General features: G+C 44.7%; 1 protein-coding gene across 5 annotated transcripts in view; it reads right to left on the bottom strand.

Annotated features, from left to right (window-relative positions):
• The window catches only part of LZTS2 (leucine zipper tumor suppressor 2), a 71,701-nt gene that overhangs the window by 23,135 nt on the left and 32,560 nt on the right, over positions 1 to 16,006 (bottom strand). The window contains exon 1 of one of the 5 annotated variants that reach the window (XM_032950488.2): positions 2 to 15,318. The exons of the other annotated variants lie outside the window; for them this stretch is intronic. The gene's annotated coding sequence lies outside the window, so the exon portion shown is untranslated. Of the gene's footprint in view, position 1; positions 15,319 to 16,006 lie in introns of those variants that run through there. 5 annotated transcript variants of the gene reach the window in all.

Genomic DNA, 16,006 nt, shown 5'->3' on the forward strand with positions numbered 1-16,006 from the left:
CCTCTTTTATCCGCTGACCACGAGCACGTATGTTGCCCGTGTCTCCCGTCTCCGGCTGCCCCTTCCACACGTGAACATCTCAAGACACAAAGCCCAGCGCGCGGCTGGGCTCTGTTTGTCCACTTCCCGTGCAGCCACGCAGTCATGCAATGCCCCTACAGGGCAACGAATGAGAGAGGAGGAGGAGGGGGAAAACACAGCTCGCCACCGCCGCTACTTCTCCCTGGCCCCTATCAGGCCAGCCTCTGCCTGGATTTGGTTGACTTCCTGATTGGCCAGGCCACGCGAGGGTTCACGAGGGAGGAGGAGTGGCCACTTGCACTGGTGGCCGCTTGTGCGGACCGTCAAGACGGCAGAGTTGTGCTGACGGATCGAACTGGGATGTTTAGTTCTCCTTCTTAGTTTATTAGGCAAAAAGGGTGTGCAAATATGAGCAGGGTGCATTTTTTGTTTCTTTCTCTCCAACGCTTGGGAGGCAAGAGTGACCACTGCGCTGGCGTGTCAAATAATGTCAGCTTTCAGAAACAAATGTGCATTTTGAGATAATAATATGAATGTTTTCAACCAATCGCATTTTCAATAACACCTCCTCGCTTCGCATTGTCCCGGCAGCAGTTATTGATGATAAACTGCATCAGGACTTCCCATGGGCGACCTAAAATGTCTGATGCACAAGTGGCAATTAAAAAAGAATTCCCATTCCAACTGTGGCAAACTCCATGCAATCGAAGTCTCCCCTTATATTGACTCTCCGGCAGACGACATAAATTGATTCCGCATGCGATGTTCTTGACTAAAACATCAAAACCTGATCTACCCACTTAAATGTTGCTATTGCCATGCGACAGAATAATCTCATCATTAGTTGCTGTTAGTTTTTGTTGTTGTGTAAATTCTAAGGGATGGATAAACTTGGCACTGGCGACTGGAGTGGACAGCTAAACGTGAGCTCTTTCCAATGGCACCAGAGCCCCAACGTAATTAGACTGATCAGCACTGATCGATTTTGGTAATTGCCCACTGAAACCAGACACTCCTTTTGCTTGTTAGGGTCCTAGATTGGCTCAAGGACAATTACCACAATCATTATTGTTGTTGTGTTTTTCTCCAGGTGCGCCTTCCACTAATTATGTACCCATACACTCACGTGACCAATTCCTTTAACATGAAGATGCAAGTAAAACTGATTATATATATTTTTTAAAAACCTGTCATACGCCGAGTGGCGATGATGTACGATGGTGTAATGACATGGGCACGAAAGAAGAGCACAAGAAAGGACAGAAATACGACGCTGGCGATGGATGTTGGGAATATCTCGAAGGGAAAGAAGGTTGAATGAAGAAGTTAGAGCCTTTACAATGGTCTCTAATATTCTCAAGAATATTAGAGAGGTCGAGGCTTAGCATGCTGAAAAGAGACGATGGTTTGATCGTTGTGTTCAGAAGAAATGGAGTGTGAAGCTACCAGCACAGGGCAGGAGTAAGAGAGAGACCGGGTGTAGGATGTAAGCATTTGGCAGAACGGGATTGGAGGATGGTGGATGTGACTAGAGAAGGACGCACATAATCATGGTGCACGGAGAAAAACAATCCGAACAGCTGTCTCTCCCATGCACTAATGGGACTTGTGGTTAAAAAGAAGAATTTTCATTTCAAGGGATATAAACCTGCCATTTAAATTAATTAGCATTATAATGCTCTGAGTGCACGGGTAGTGTAAATTAAAACAGTTTCGTTTTATTTGTATATTCTTTAAGCGACTTACTCGCCTATCCTATACTTTGCACTCCTATCGTGTTTTTGTACTGTTTGTTGTTGTAACGTTCTGACCCACTCCTACTGGATATCTGCAAAAAATAACTTTATCAGCTCATCGGATTCCTCCAGTATAAATACATATCCTGATTCTGAATGTAATCAGCGTACGCATAAACTCCTCTACTCCAGACTTAAACGGACTCAAAATGACTGCTTTATCGTTTGCGAAGAAAATGCTCCAGATCGATAGGCTACAATCAAATGAAATGTTACAATGCAAATTCATTCATATTTAGTCCCCACAGTGTAAGATTTTATTTCTGAATTCATCACCGTAAGTATTCTAGCTTTAAGATGTGGCAAATCTTGTCAATTTTGGACACCCACGTGCAGTGCCCTACTTTTGCCGAATGACGGCACTCTAGATGGCACAATTTTTGTTTAAAAAAGTGTTCTGCAGAAAATCCTAGGCAGCAAAGAATCCGAACCGCCAAATCTGACCAAAGCGGCTCATTGGCAAGCTGAGTGACTTCTTTCGTTGTCCTTCCCCCGCACCTTCGATTAGCGCGGTTGGCTACGTAGGGTGCGAAAGAAGTTCTACTTACATACTTACGATGCTATCCCAGCCACTGATGTAAATTTCAGCCAGGAACAAATGCGTTCTACGTGGCTGAGTTGTGTATGCATGTCAAGACCAAAATACACCTATACGTATGCACCGTATGCATGCATGCGTGCAGGGAAGGGGCACGGCTTGCAGACTGTGCGGTTGCAAGTGATGCGCAGGTCTGTGCCAACTGGCAATCTCTCTCTCTCTCTCTTAGTCTTAAGTCTGCACCACCAACGCCGGTCATCGCGCCAATGATAGCCGAGTGTTATTGCTCAGCGGCAAAAACAATAACATCGTATGCATGCTTTTGTTAAAAAACAAAAAATCCTGTTGCAAGAGTGAAATACCGTTTAGCGACGCAGCTTGGAAGTATAATTGTTTAAAAAAACATCAATGCGAATTAAAAACCTTATTTACTTCTCAATCTTCTGATAATTATTTGATATGCATTGGAACATTTTGCCTTCCGGTGATTCAATCGATCGTCACAATTTGAGGCCATGATTCCATTCAAGAGTTGGTTATATTATCACGATTTTATAACGGTCTCGTTTGTATTTTGTCGTGTTTTTTTCTCCTTTACACAGTTTTCTTTTGTTCCAATGGCCAAAATGTAAAACTCGTAGAATAAGTAATTTGTATACAGTATACATACATTGTAAATTATGGATTATCCCACTTATTAATTGGTGTGTGCATTTCAGGAAAAACAACTGATGACGATTGACTGTAAAATACAAATGAATTAGTATGTCCAGCACGCATACATGTCCTAAATTTAGTACATCTGACAGAAGGACACGTTACCATCAAAGCGCAACAAACGTAACCAGAAGCACACTTTAGCATTACGCTACCATGTGTTTTGGAGCTGTAAGTTTAAACATATCTCAGTACATGAATGAGCACGTTTAAAAGCAATTTTTTTTCATCAAGCATGACCCCGTAACCAATCAACGAGCGTGTGAACAACTTTCAAGCATTCTTTATCTCCACTCGTGCCTGCATGCACACTTGGCACGATTTATTCGCATTCTCACAAAAAGCCACTGCCACCTGACGTTTGCCAAGCTCATGGTGATGGGTATCAGTTGTTGTGCTGGACGATCAGTCGCCATGCTAAAACACTGTTCCCTCTACTCATTGCCTGCGCGCTGCATAAAAAAAGCTAAAGGCGCAGCCCTGAAATGCTCGCTCACGCTACTGCTGGCAGAAGGGTCTCCGAACTTGAGGAAAGTTCTCGAAGACGCACTCTAAAACAGGTATTTTTTTCCTGCTCCTACACGCTGGGCAGGTGTCTTCGAAGAGCTGGGAGTACTGCACCTACACATACCCCAATCAAACACGACAATGCCAATTGACCAACTGTAGTGAACAGAGGTGGCGAGATTTAACAAACTTGCAGATTGTTTCAAGTGCCACACTGGGAGGAGGTTGAACCGGTGAACTCTGCATTGCAAATCCGCTGTGCCGACCCACGACACCATGGCGGCATGCTTCAGTGACCTATTCAAATGGGTTGCAGAGCCCACTGTGATCATTAGGACTGGACTCCTTGTGTTTTGACATCGCTCTTATCGGTAAATGAAAATGAAACCTCCCAAGTTCAATTATCTACAGGTGGTGCGCTTCACTTTGCGTGACGAGCGAGGGCAGACACACAGGTCTACTTGCTTGATATTCATTCAGAATCTTGTCTGTCAAATGGGATTTATAAGTGAAACAGCTGCGCTCTGCAAAATAAAAGAGCTAGCTCTAAAAATAATAACCCCGGGGCATGTACTCTCACTAAAACTTAATTATAATTATGCACCATTGTTGAACACTGTGGGTCCACGCGTAAACATAACTGTTGATCGGCCTATGGGTCCATTCGGATTGTACTTTTACGACGTAAAAATCAACTCCCAAAAACGCCTCCCCACCCCATCCCCAATTGGACCGCCCTGAGATTGCTTGGTAAAGATCCCCGGCCACCCAAGGGCTGTCCAAGGACCCTGGTGCTGCCCCCGTTTGCCCCTGGTCGCCCGTTGCCGTCCGCTGGGCCTTGGCTGCTTTTGTCGCAGTGCTGAACCCTCTCCTCTCTCACGACCTCAACTCCAATCCCCCCCCCCCTCACCATGCCAAATGTTTCACCTTTGCAATGCGTCTCGGGATGCGGTTGCATTGAGCCACTATGTAAATTGATAAATACATTTTTTTTAAACGGTGAACGCACCATTATAACAAAACCTAGCAGGTGAAATATAAACGCACGCCAGACAACCGCCTTCAAAGGTACGCCAATTGTCTGCCACAGGCGAGAAGGATTGCTGGGTTCTATCAGTGTGACCACAAAGGCAAGCAGTTAGAAGCTACTTAAAACACCAGGGTGGGGAGGCTGTGGGGAAAGTGCAGCTTTTGTAGATGAATGACATTCAATTCGAGACAGCCCCGTGCCCTGTAGCCTTAACTTACTCGCAAGTTAGCTTTCAAAATCAGGTTAAAACAATGCACCGCTGTACACCTGTCATACAAGTCACGTTACGTTAATGCTGCAATGTTAAAGCGGCGAGCTGGTGAGCAGTGCACGACCCGCAGAAGCAAAATGTGCAATGCCACGAGGGATTTAACACACATGCACAGCAAACGTAAGTGGCACATTGCCTTTCACCAGATCACGAGACAGCTCGTCTAATCAGTTGACAATCTGCATTATAAAATCAGGCTCACTTGCTGCACGTGCACTCTGCACGGCAACAATTGTTGCGCGTCAAGACAGTCGATTGACACACCAGAGCAAAGGAGAAAGAGACCTGCAGGAAACGACACGCAGGAGTGTTTCAAAAGCATCTGCAATGGCCTACTAAACCTCGGCATTCTTCATGGAAGTTGTCCTTCAACACTTACTAATTACCACTTACGTGGTTGCTGCATTTTTTTTTATGTTTCAGCCGCAAAATAAATGACGACAGACTTGAGTGAGTGACCATGTCATGATATCCATTGGAAAGAAGACGCACAATAACTGGTGTGTGAATGTGTGTGTGTATGTGTGTATGTGTGTGGGGAGCGGTAGTGTAGTGGATAGCGCGCTGCGCTACGAAACCCGGCGTCCCGAGTTCGATTCCCGCTCACGCCAACACCGGTGACGATTATTTGAACCGGGCCTGGGCCTCCCCTAAGTCGAATCCGCCTTAAATGAGTACCTGGTGCGATGTGTAGTAAACATCGCCACTTTGGAGACAAAGGCGGCCGGGCGTGGTGCTGGCCACCCACCCCCTCGTGTGCCGTGCCGGCCTTCATAGTTGCTCGCTAACACCACTTCCCGAACAGTCTGTTCAGGCTATACAGGGGATCTTTGTCTGTGTTTGTGTTGCAACCCCAGTTCGATGCCCGCTCACAGCCACTATCGGTGACGAATATCTGAACTGGTTCTCACCTAGGTCGACTCAGCCTTAAATTATTAATTAGTGTAGTGTGTAAATCAGTCGTGGTTTTGGACACCCACTTTCACATGCCCTTGATGGGTGCTCGCAAACAGCACTTGCCCAAACAGTCTGTTGAAGGATATACAAAAGATCTTGTGCTTGCAACTGGTGTGTGTGTGCATGCATGCATGCACGTTGTTGAGGCTGGTTAGGATTTAAGTGGGATAGATTATCTCGTGTTGTTGCATTGCTCCTTTGTGTAGAAGCACTCTGCTGATAACACGGAGAAAGTCAAAACGAATTAAAGGGTTAGTCTGCTTAAAGAAATGCATGAGCAATGGTTTTTGCAAGGCCCATAGGTGAGAGGCGAAAAGAATAATGTACTTTTATTTTCTATGCAGAGATTAAATATTTTGTCTGATTTATGTGCATAGCACACGTTTTTAAGAATGCATCATTAACTCCCTCTCACTTACCTTTCACTCGGGGTACAATCTTAGGTGTACTATGCGTGTGGGGCCATTATGTTCTCTCTCCAGTGGTGGCTTTGAGATAGTGGAAATTATACTTTTCTAATGCCAGGGGCCCTTCTCCACTGTGGCAGAGACCACCTGCAACTTCCGCACGGTGCAACTCACACACTGGGAGTAATTGAGCAGCTGCATAACTTGCTCGAGTCCATTAAATTAAATCCAGGATTTTCGATCCCCCCACAGCGGTGTAATTTTCCTAATGGCTCTACCTGTTGACTTGGCACAGCAAATTACCTGAAGAAACATCACCACAACTGTTTTTCCCAAGTGCCGTGAAGAAAAATGTATGTATGTTGAACATCCTCCGCACCGTACGTAGCCAACCGTGCTAATCAGATTTGCGGGGGAAGGACAGCAAACTAAACACAAAAAGCAGTTCTAAAGAACCAAAAAAAATCTCATGTGCGTGGGCTGAGAAACAAACAGGTTAGGGCAGATAGGGCAGGCAGGCAGGCACCCATCACTCTCCATTGACATTCGTTGAGCGAGTAGCAGATCACGACCCATATGGCTGGGAGACAGCAGGATAGCGGACAGAAAGGTGGGAGAGAGGGGCGAGCAGTGTTCACGCCTGCGGTCGTCATGCACAGTTGACAACAACAACAAGGCTGCAGCCACAATTGCGGCCTACTATAGGCCTGGCTTTAGCAAGTACTGTCGGCAGCTAGCTGTGGTGGAAAATTTTGAAGATTGAGGCAACAGTGCTGGCTTTAGTGGGTCAATCCCTGGGGTGGCAAATTATGAGAGTGGGGGGAAAAAAGTAAATGTAAATAGTTATTTAATTATTACAAACTCGTGGGTCTAAGTGACAGCTCCACTGCCCTCTTCTCTAATAGTCAGGCACTAAACACATATAAAGGCATGGCTATATTGCCATTATGTAGGACTTGCCTAAGGCAATATAAATAAATAACAGTCCAGTCTTTTGTTTATCATGTTTAGATGGCTGCAATAATTACAACTGGGTTCACCCTGGTGGCTTTGCTCTGTCGTCCCGACAGGTCTGTTCCTTTCACCTGAAGAAGGCCACTTGTGTTGTGGCCGAAACGTCGTGCGAATTTTATTATTTTATTCTCATTCTACGTGACTTTACCGAAAGAACCAAATTAGATGGGTTCACCCTCTCTCCGTGCTCAAGTGAATCAATTAATGACAGACCTTCCCACTAAGGTGTCCGCGATTTATAATCGATATCATTTGTTTGAAATGTTGCCCGTGAAATTAATTCCACGCGTGCTATTGATGTCGTGTCAGCTCTGTTTATTGGACACAGCCGTGATGGTTATTCCAGCTGCCGCGGCTGGATCTCTTGTGCCAAAATGTCACAGGCGTCGCACGCCACCCATTTACTTCCCAGTGCTCAGAGCCATCCAATAACTCTCTCGAGATGACGGCGCTGAATGATCTGTTTAGCAAGTCCCATCTATTTATGAGCTGCACATAAACACGACTGCCCTGTAGGGTGGCACAGAGGCCACGCTTCAGTGGCCACACACAATGGATTTGATGCAGCCCTGTTGCACCTTTGTATGCCTCTGTATACCACCACAATCCCCGCTTCCTTTTAGGTATAAACACCCGTACTTAACACACTCCATAAGCACCCGTACTTAACATATACACATACATACATATATACATACATATATATGTATATATACATATATATTCATGATTTTTTTGCAGACTTTTCATAGCGTAGTAGTATAACACGGTTCAGAGTGCAAATCTATTTCAAACAAAGTTAAAGAAGACTCAAGTGGTTTTCACACGGTGAGAATGAGGATCCCGGGGCTTGGCGATGGACACACAAGTAGAACTATAAAATGTGATGCGGAAGCCAGAATACCCGGTAGGTAGATGCAGTGGTTACAGATTTGGAAGAGTGAGATTGAGAGCCAAGCAGTAAAACTGGCTAAGGAGAGAGAGAGCCACAATGGAAATGAGTTCAGCTTCATCATTGATAATACATGTATGATGATGACGATAATGATGTAAGAGCAATCAACCCGTGTAAACCGAGTACTATTATAAAAAATAATATACGAGTTAAAGTGTTTTTGACAATCTCATTTACTTCAGAATTTTTACAAGTAATAGCTGCAGGGAATATTCGCATTTGGCAGAATACCCGGCGATTGTTATAATTCACCGTACTCAGCCAAACTGATGCAGGAACAAAATTCGACTTGTAACGTTTACATGCGGCTGAAACACGCAGCAGAGTCTGGCACGCCACATTTTCCAGTGAACAATGATCCGTTGTTTTCACAATAAGCACCGGGCTTACGTCAGATATGTTCTCTGTCTGGTATCAACAAGAGAGTGCATTGTAGTGCGTCTCCGCTTGCCCTATGCGCCCGATCGTATCAGTGGCACGGAAGACAGCTTAAACCCACAATATCTGGACTATATTGAGGAAACCCCCACACACACGGTGTGGAAATGTCATCGCTCGAAAGGTTGCACTGAAAAAAATAAGATTCTAAAAATAACACGGTGATAACGGCTGTAATTACAAGAGCTGCTGAAGGTTACGTTAAGTAGATTTTTTTTTCCTCATGATGAGAGCCATGTATTTCAGTAATATACATCAAACATTACTCTATTAAACTGATGATAACTTTTTGGTAACCATAACCCCAAGTTGTGAATTATGCCATAGTCCCATGATTCATGTATACCACAGCTATATATATTAAAGAAATCGATATATTTTTTAATCTGTTCGAATTCTCAGAAAATGTAGATTAAAAAATAGACTTAAAACGCGGTAACTTTTCGTAGCTTCTGTTTGTTGCTGATTTAGAGCGTATAACATTCAAATGTTTTTGGACGAGTGCCTCTCCGTGCCATGAAGGTAGTGGAGGTTATTTGACCATACTTCACCATGCTGGTCAGTGCCGATTGGTAAATGTGGAGGTGGGACAAAACAATGGATATTGCTGCCCTCACCAGAACGCCGGCTACACCAGTTTTATGAACGGTCGTCACCCATGCAAGCGCTATCCAAGCTCATGCCGGCTTCACTTCTAAGGACTGACGGGATCGGGGCACATTCCGGGTGAATTGTTCACAAGCGGTAACAAAGTTAAGTAACTCGCAATTAATCCATTATACTACACTTTCATGTTATCAAAGTGAACGGTTCTGGCAAGCAGAGGGTCTCACTTGTGTCAGCGCGAGATGTGCGGCCAACAGTTAGGTATGTAAAGCACTCCCACGGGCTCACAAACAACGTGCCCCTTTTATTTCACCCCAAATCCGGAATTTGCCATCCCCCACGCATGGCTGCTCAGGAAGAGAGAAAACAAGACCAGAATTGCCCGAACTGAGCCACTAATCCGGCCATTATACCCAACAGCGACAGCAGGCTCGCCCAATCGGGAAAATAAAATCCCACTCTCGACTGGTGGCCGCTCACCGTTGCCCAGGGGTCGTGGCCTCTGCTCTGCATCCGCAGCTACCGCCCCTGTCCCCAAACAAAACGTCCAATTTTGTAGGGTCAGCACAATGTCTGGCCACTTATTACAAAAAAAATGATTTTCATCCTCAATGGTATTAGCATCTATGCAAAAGGAATTGTTCTTCTGTATGGCATTCAAATGGTGCTACCGTGGTATAGAAGCTTATCAATGGCCTCGCACGGTTCATGTAGCAGCAAGTTTGAGTCCCATTAAACTGTTCAAACAGATGGTGGGTTAAAAAATATATCTTCTTGCAATGCCCCTATCTACTCGGTAGACTGCAATGCACTGGTTCATTGCTTAAAATTAATTCGTATGCTCCTGACACATGCATCAAATTGTGCGTGTATGATAATATTTACAATTTGCATTCGTTGAATGAATTAGACTCATGTACCGTACCCCCCTGCAACCACGAGAATCAAATTGTGGCGATTCATCGAGTTGCCAGGAAATTCACCGAGTTGGAAATTACATGCCTACGATCTACCAATAATTATAAAATGCTCGATTTGCGTATGGGTGGAGTGTTGGTGCTGTGGTTTCACGCGCTGTGCTATGCAACCAGTGACCAGAGTTTGATTCCCAAGACACGGCTAACATCAGTAACATCAACGGCATGTGATATCTGAACCCATCTTGAGCCTCCCCTTCACCAATCCGTGCTGATCAGCGTGGTGGCATATCGACACATAACCCCTACAAATGAATGGCATAGGAAGGCCCTCATTCAGGGGTGGACTAACAAAGGGGTGTAAATTATTAAGTTTGTTACGTGACTTTAGTTACTCCATTGAGGGATTCTGTGTGTTGGGGCAATGTGTGTTGGGTGCCTCCCCCTCCCTCATCCACTTTCTGGGCAGTGCCAAAGAAAAGTGGCACAAATACCCCTTGAAATATTGAGGTGCTTCACTTGTAGTGGAATGATCACTATGTGATGGGCTGACCTTTACCTCCAGGGCTTCAATGTTCCATTAGGCTGATTGTGTCTGAACATACGCGGGCTGGGGGTTATTCTGTTGTAATGGATATGCGGTGGCCGTCGATGCACCATTGATCCACAGTACAACATTATTCATTTTACTGTATTCGAAAAAAATGGCAATGTATGTTTTGAAATAAATACGACCTAACGTGTGTACATTGTGGCCAAATACAGTGCAATGAAAGTATCAAACACATCCGTGGCATGATTTACCTTTGCAATTGCTGCATAATGTTACAGACAGGATCCAGTCAGCCCTAGGGGCAATTTTAGTCAACAGACCTATTATGTGGACAATTACACCGCTGGAAATGGACACTGTAATAAGCTACGGTTATGTGTTCAAACTAACATCGCATAATAACCCTTTCACATACCAGTGGACATTGCAGGGGTATTAATGTACAAGGCTGAAAGAACCCCAGCAATGGATGGAGGCAGAAATGCCCATCGTTAATATTAAATGAACAGTAAATGACCAATTTCAAAGCTTATATTACATTTTTGGTTTTCAAACAGCAGACGTAAAGTTTTATTGACTCAAGGTACGGCGTAATTGTCAATTATAATGCTATCAACTGGAGATCGTGGATTGAAAAAGACAAAAAAATCTATTTGCTGGCATAATTATAGCGGTGAAATGTAATACCACAGCATAATTAGCCTGTCATTTACAATGATTAAAACAAAACTCTGCTTTTAAATGTTACCTAGTGGGAGTTAATACCCCCTCTTGGCAAAGTAATGCGCTCACATTGCCTCTTTCCATTCACCTCTTGCTAAGTGAATTGGAGTCAAGAAGGAAGCAACGAATTGAGTCACAGAAAGTCCAAGAACTGAGAGAAAACATTTCAGCTGGTGCAAGCATAATGTGCCAAATAAAGAAAACACTCCTTTAATAATTGTAAAATAATCAAACAATAACAGAGAATATACAGTAAAACCTTGCGAGCATAATTCGTTCCGGAAACGTGTTTGTAATCCAAAGCACTCGCATATCAAAGCACTCATATATAAGTTGTGATCACGTGACGCTCGGCAGACAAAGCGTACACGTACTACTCGTATTGCAAGACCTCGCTCGTTTATCAAATTAATATTGAATTAAAAAAATTTGCTCGTCTTGCAAAACACTCGCAGACGAAGTTACTCGCAATCCAAGGTTTTACTGGTACCTAATATCCAGGTGCACAAATGAAAACACGATTACGGTCAAGCACTTAGATTATCACCAAGAAACCAAACTCTTTGTAAAAAACGACTGAAGTGTGCCAACCAATGTTGGGTTCAGATTAAATTACTGTTCTTTTCTAAGCGCTGTAGCACAGGACATGAATAGGCACGGCACGCATTTTACGTTAATTCGATGAAGGAAATTAAGCACGTGACGGACACAACACACTTACCGCCACGTAAAGTGTCAGAGGCCACGGATTTCAGGCAGAGGTTAGGTACGTGGCCATCAATTGGCCATCTGTTCCGATCGATAAGCTCTCACTAAGTGCACTTTTTTGTAAAGCGACGAGGAAGAGTTTGACGAAGACACTCACGTCAACTTAAAGCGTAGAGACGCCGCACGGCGATCGTTCAAAGCCAAATGTCTCCTCTGTTTATGCATTAAGACACACCGCGGTGACGATCAAAACAGCGCCTCAACTCAAAATGCTGTCCAGCTACACTCCCCGAACCTTTTTCCAGTCACACCCTAACGCCGGTTTGTCTGCGAAAGCAGATACGCATCTGCGGCACGTACTCCGTGATAGTCCGACTAGATCACTTTGGCTTCGAGCAGTTCGTCTCTGCCTTTCAACCCACGGAATGCATCAAAGTCCACGTGCGTCTCCAGCACCAGGAGAGCTACGTAATAAATGCTTTTCACAATGCGCGTGACAACAGCTGGCATTATACATGGCTCAGCTGCTGCTGCTGAAAAAGAGCTGCTGCATTTGTATGCTGCAGACTTTGTTTGGCTAATGGCTCAACGGTCCTGAATTAGTGATGTCGGGGCCAATTACATAGGCTAGGCCTGCGACCAAATCAGCCGGAATGTGGCCGATCTCATATCTCAGAAGCTAAGCAGGCTTGAGTATGGATACTGCTAGGATGGGCAACCACCATGCATGACATGTCTTACAGGCTATAGACAGTGGATCCATGGTGGACAGCATAGTGCAGTACCGCACAACAGCATCCATTCTTGGACTGTACTTCTATGCTCTCCGTCTTCACCATCCCGCACGGACCAGTGTGGTTAAGTACGGTCACATCATTCCCATAAGCCACACAGCATCGGCAGGCACTCATCCAGCAGCGGACAAAGGGCTGTACACGCACATGTCAATATAGTCCAGGCAAACGGTATTTATTGAGAAAGACTTAAAAGTAATTTGAGGGTTCATGCCACACAGGTAACCATTAACACGTCTCAAAAGGAGAAAGCAAAATGAGCAAAAACCGAGGAAAAATCATTTCACACCCCTGTCTAACAAACCCGGACAAAACGGCACTCGTTTCACAGCTGTCACGTTCATACCGACTGTGCATCAAGACGCCCTCATTAACTTTCCAGCAAGAGGAGGCACTAAACAAAAAAGCACACGTGATTAATCACGAACACAGACAGATACATGCCTGGCCTGTAATCGTAGCTGACCATGGTGGGGGACGGTCCACTCAACTCTGCACGTCAGCACCCACCCACCGTGCGTTTTTTTTGTTACGCTGCCTTTTGGCAAACCCCACGCAAGCCAGTATCTCAAACACTCTGTTTATTCTACACAGATAGTGTTCTCTTTCTGGCCAGGGTACAAGGTATGCAAGGGGTGATAAATCTGTGCAAGTTTTTTTTGTTCCACCATACATGATGTTGTTAATAAAACACATTCATAAGGCACACGGTGCGTTGCATTCTTCAAGTTATATATATATTTCTTCATATACAACCATTTGCCAATCCACTTGCACGAAGGCCTCCTTATGCCATTGTCAGTCATGGGTCAGTCATGGGGGAGGGGGGTGTTTGACCACACTGTAGCACGCCGGCTGGCCAGTGCGATTTGAAGGGAGTCGAGGAGGGGGGGGGGGCGCACGACTGGTTCAGATATCACCTCGCTACTCCCCATGTTAGTCATGGCCAGGAATTTAACCCAGCTCACCGAGCCCACATTGCATTCCGCTAACCACTGTACCACCGCTCCGTCCCCGAAAGATTGCTTCATAACCGGAAAAAAAACATTCCCAGAATGTCACTTTTTCTCTCTCCCACGTGTGGATTGAAAGTAACTGCACAACGTGTTTCAAAACAAAGTTTACACTGCTACAATGTCCATTGATATATATGTATTTATTTTAATTAGACAGGCTAACACCCACGTCTGTACGTGCACATTGCAGTAACGCAATGCCATGAGGCATTTTCATTAAACTGCTGTCCTGCCAATCCATCTTCCTTCGCACTTGCCAAAATTATTCAACGGCAAAGATTGCATTTCTGCAGGAAAGGCCCAATAAGCTGGTAGCCTCTTTTACGTGTAAAATAGATCTTCGTTACAATCTAACGTTCTAAAGTCATTATACATCTGCACTAAAAACACGTTGAACAATTCAGAAACAATTCCTACACTGCACGTCTTGGTCACTAGCTGTGCATTTACAATTCTTACACAATCTTATAAGCTCTCAAAATGAGCATCTGTTTCATGCTGCATTGCAGACCAGTGGACTTGAACCAAACATCACAAGCACGTTTTGTTAATGATCAGCAAGAATAGCAAACTGGCATCTCGTTACTTCTGACTCACCCATGAATCAGAAAGCATCTCCAACAAAGAGGGCACTAAAAACTCAAGTCTAACCACAGTCATCTGATGGTAAATGTGAATGCTCTGCAGCCACACCGCTGTCTAGAGTGTGTGGCTGGCAGGAGAGCCGTGGCAGACAGTGACTGATCAAATGGAGTTCAGGAAGCCAGCAAAGCACGCGAGAGCATGCGGGTGCCTCTCCCAGCCTCTCCGGGAACTTTGTACTCATGTTCCCACGATGATGAGGAGTGTCTCACGATGAGGGTTTGGCAGCTCCCCCCTTGTGCTGAATTTCGTTGTTGTGCCCGATATCTTGGTTCATCGAAGAATCAATTCAGAACTCTCAAGGAGCAGTGCGTGGATGCGTGTACGAGAACAATCATTCGAAAGGCGATGTCACAAAAATAGTTCCGAAATGTCGTCAAGGTAACCTCACATTCCACATTACCCAGAATGTTTGTCCCATGAAATTGAAAGCAATATTTCGAAGGTCAAGTATTCACCAAACTGAGAGTAAATCGAGTTATCGGTGACCAAAATGAAACTATAAACTTACGAAACTTGAGAAGCCACACTCTTTGGTTTTTTCGGAAAAGTCACGTAGGTAAAATAAAATAAAACAACTAAATTAAATCACGACGTTTCGGAGGCAACACAAGCTTCCGTCTTCAGGTGGAACAGTCACAGCAGAATAGCTGTGCCAAGTGGGGAGCTCTTGAGACGACCGGGATTATATACAGATTAAGAGGGGGGGAGGAGCCAGAAAGGGACGTGGGTGGGGGGGAGGGCTAAGTTAAGCCGCCTTTTGTTATGCTGCAGGGGGGTGTTTGGGGGGAGCGATGGCGCGCTGCACGGGAGCGAGTACAACCCCAGTTTTGTTAGAAAGCAATGGAAACGGCTGTACAATTATAAGGCAGCTAAAGTTTGACATACAACCTACTGAGAGTAATGAAAATGACTGCACAATTATAAGGCAGCTAACGTTTGACTTGGTTTATAACATCTTTCCAATGGTTGCTCAAATTGAAACCATCCTCTCGGTTGAAGTTGTGTCTGTGTTTGTATATCTGGATGGCTTCATGGACAAATATTTGGTAATAACCGGGAGGTTTGCAGAGAACTTTGGTATCAGAGAAAACAATGTCATGAGAACCCGCTGTGTTGAAACAATGATCAGCCACGGCCGAAGAATTCATTCTGCCGTGTTTCAAATCTGATTTGTGCTCGCGGATTCGGTCAGAAATATGTCGTTTCGTCTCCCCGATATAGCAGTCACCACAGGAACAACTCAATTTGTAAATACCGGGGTACTGTAAGTCAGGAATGACATCCTTTACGGATGGGATCAAATCACGGATTTTGTGTGCTGTATTGAACCGGACCTGGATCTTGTGTTTGTTTAGAATTTTGGAAATATTTTTGGTAGCGCCTGCTATGTATG

The sequence above is a fragment of the Petromyzon marinus genome, chromosome 9 (genome assembly GCF_048934315.1).
Source record: "Petromyzon marinus isolate PM22_M1 ecotype Great Lakes invasive population chromosome 9, UKy_Petmar_22M1.pri1.0, whole genome shotgun sequence".
Taxonomy (NCBI): Eukaryota; Metazoa; Chordata; class Hyperoartia; order Petromyzontiformes; family Petromyzontidae; genus Petromyzon; species Petromyzon marinus.